We start from the raw sequence: 3790 nt of genomic DNA on the forward strand, positions 1-3790 counted from the left end.
GGCACATGTCCGGGTTGCGGGCTTGATTCCCAGTAGGGGGTGTGCAGGAGGCAGCCGATCAATGATTCTCTCTTATCATCATTGATGTTTCTATCTCTCTCTCCACTTCCCTTCCTCTCTGAAATCAATAAAAGCATGTAAAAAATTTAAATTAAATTAAAAAATTTAAAAAGAGAGAAAAATCTACTGAAGACCAGCTAGAGAGGACCCTGATAACCAAGGACAGAAAGTAGAGATGTAGAGAGACTAGTAGGAAGTACAGAGATGTGAAAGGGGTAGACAGGCTCCCACAGACAGCAGCTGAAGGCCTGGAGGGATATCTCAGCTGTGTGGGGGTCCCACTGATAACTCTGCGGTCTAAACCCCAAGCTGGGCTCCCCAGGCCAGGGCACCAGAACTGAGAACAGTGCCCACATAACATCTGGCTGTGAAAAGCAGCAGGGTTGCTGTCTGCCAGCAAGAGACAGCTGGAAATGAAGGCACCACCTTAAAGGGCCAATGCACAAAATTATGTGTGAAGCCACTGACCTTGGGCTCCAGCAGAAGGAGGGCAGGATGGACTGGAGCTGTGTGAGGAGCGTCTAAGGTTGAGGGCCCTGGGATTGGAGCTTGGAGGGCAACCACCCTGGTTTCCTGTGCTTGGTCATTCCCTCACACTGTGGAGAAAAGAACATCTTTCTTCAAGGACCTTTGCTATTCAAGCAGTATTTGCCTGGGGGAAAGGCAGTTGCCACACCCTTTGGAAGACCTCTCGCCCCACCCTGTGGTCAATACCCTGAGACTAATCAAGGCTGATAACAATCACACTGCGGGCAGAGGAAGATCTTTGGAGGCTTTGAGTCTTTGCCTTATCTCCTTCTGGGCTTGGGGCTAGGAAAAGCAGTTGCACATCTTGGTCCTTTCGAAAGGCACCAGCCCCAGAAGAGTGAGCCATAAGCTCTGGGTTGCTGATAGCCCCAAAGAGGACACTCAGGGCCAGTCAGAAACAGTGCCTGACATTGTCCTGAACTAGAGATTGGGAGTCATAGCAGATCTACCTAATATATAGTCACAAACCCAAACAGACAGCCAAACTGGGGAGACAAAAAACAACTCCCAAATGAAAGAACAGAGAATTTTTATGGCTATCATCAACAAATCAACAAACGACAAGTGCTGGAAAGGATGCAGAGAAAAAGGAACCCTTGTGCACTGCTGGTGGGAATGCAGAATGGTACAACCACTATGGAAAACGGTATGGAGTTTCCTCAAAAAATTAAATATGGAACTGCCATTTGACCCAGTCATTCCATGTATAGGAATATATCCTAAGACCAGAAACACCAATCATAAAGAATGTATGCACCCATATGTTCATAGCAGCACATTTTTAATAGCTAAAATCTGGAAACAGCCCAAGTGTCCTTCAGTAGATGAGTGGATAAAAAAAAAAAAGCTGTGGGACATTTACACTATGGAATACTATGGAGCTATAAAAAAGAGGGAGTGTTACCCTTGGGAACAGCATGGAAGGACCTCGAGAGTGTTATGCTAACTGAAATAAGCCAATCAGAGAAAGATAAGTATCACATGAGCTCACCCATATGTGGAATCTAATGAACAAAATAAATTGTTGAACAAAGTCAATCCTGAGACATAGAAGCATAGACCCAACTGCAGAATCTCAGAGAGAAGCTGGGGGAGGGTGGGTCTGTGAGAAGAGATCAACGAAAGAACTTGTATACATATAAAGATAACCCCTGGACACAGAAAATAGGGTGGTGAAGGCCTGGGGTGGGGTGGTGGGGGAGGGGTTGGGCTAGAAGTAGTCAATGGAGGACATATGTAATACTTTCAACAATAAAGATTTAATTAAAAAAAGAGAGAGCCCTAGCTGTTTTGCCTCAGTGGATAGAGTATTGGCCTGTGGGACTGAAGGGTCCCAGGTTCTTTTCCCGGTCAAGGGCACATGTCCGGGTTGCGGGCTTGATCCCCAGTAGGGGGTGTGCAGGAGGCAGCCGATCAATGATTCTCTCTTATCATCATTGATGTTTCTATCTCTCTCTCCACTTCCCTTCCTCTCTGAAATCAATAAAAGCATGTAAAAAATTTAAATTAAATTAAAAAATTTAAAAAGAGAGAGAAAAGAACTAAAGCCTCCTCCAGGATGTGCCAGGGGCTCCTCAAATTCAGTGTATTCTAAACTAGACTTTCCTCCCTAACCAAAACACACCTGTTCCTCCTCTCAGGACTAGCTTGATAATTTGTAAGATCCATATAAAATGAAAATGCAGTGCCCTTGTTCAAATATCAGGAAAGAAATGAAATCAAAGGTACTAAGATATAAAGCTTTATTCCCTCTACCCCACGGCTGCAGCTGTAATTGCTCATCATTGACATTACTTTGAGGGCTGGGCAGCCACAGGAGGGGAGATAGTTGCCCTAAGACCATAAATCAGAGAGAAAGTGAGAACTAGGCAGGATGGGAAAATGGGGTTGGGAGCAGATACATACCCTCAGGTTGAACCCCACCAGAGCATCCCGCATCAGCTAACTGGGCACTTGGAGGGTTGATGTAGTTAACAGTTAGGCCCAGTACACAACTGGAAGGTTGGGTTAATTAACCGTACAGTGCTGATGTGGAGAGTAGGAAGCATTGGTAAGAATCACACAGGAGTGCGAAATGCTGACAAGTGGCTCCTTGGCTGCAGGAGGAAATGAAAATCTCCCATGCTCTGGCCGATTTGGCTCAATGGTTGGAGCATCAAACCCCAGATGGAAGGGTCACAGGTTCGATTCCCAGTCAAGGGTGAGGAACTCAGTTGCAGCTTCAATTCCTGGTGTCCCAACTAGGGCTTCTTGCAGGAGGCAACCAATTCTTTTATCTTTCACATCAGTGTTTCTCTCCTTCTCTCTCCTCCCTCTCCTCCCTTCCACTCTCTCTAAATATCAATGGAAAAAAATATCCTTGGTGAGGATTAAAAATAATTTTTTTCTGCCAGTCTCTGTAACCTTTATTTTATTTTTATTTATTTATTTTTCGAACTTTATTGTTGAAAGTATTACATAGGTTGTCCTTTTCCCCCCATATACCTCTTCCAGCCTGCTCCAACCCTCCCCCACCCCCCCAAAAAAAAAATTTTTTAAAGTTTAAATAAAATGTCCCAGGTTACTATAAGCCACACATGTGTATTTCTTTCTTGAATATCACCAAGGACCCCAAAAGGGCCACAGTACTAGAAATGGAAATCAGACCCCAGTTACCCTGAGGAGAGGGCCCTCAGGACGTGCAAATCTCTCCCACAGGCTGGTCAGCTGTGGCCTCACATACAACTGCTGCCAGGACCTGGCCTCCATGCTGGGTGCCTGCCCCAGCCTGAGAGAGTTGGACCTGTGGCAGAACGACCTGGGCGACCTCGGTGTGAGGCTGCTCTGTGAAGGGCTGAGGCACCCTGCCTGCCAACTCAGGAACCTATGGTAAGGCCCTGGGGTCATTTCTGGGCAGAGGGCAGGGAAGGGGAGGGAGAGCGATGGAAAGGGGTGTGGGGGCCCTGAATTGAACAGGGGAAGTAAAGTGGCAGAAAAATGCCTGGGCAGCCTGGCTTCCCTACCGGATCCGACACTGACTTAGGCCATGAGACGGGCAGGTTTTATCTGAGACTCGGTTTCATCATCTGTATAACAGGACTATCATACCCACCTCATAGATGTGATGAAATAAAATGCATGTAAAACTAGAGCAGCGCTGGGAACAGGATTGAGAGGCTCAAATGAGAACCACTGGTGAGGCCACATGTTCAGAGGATTCCTG

The sequence above is a fragment of the Myotis lucifugus genome, unplaced genomic scaffold, assembly GCF_000147115.1.
Source record: "Myotis lucifugus unplaced genomic scaffold, Myoluc2.0 scaffold_426, whole genome shotgun sequence".
Classification (NCBI taxonomy): Eukaryota; Metazoa; Chordata; class Mammalia; order Chiroptera; family Vespertilionidae; genus Myotis; species Myotis lucifugus.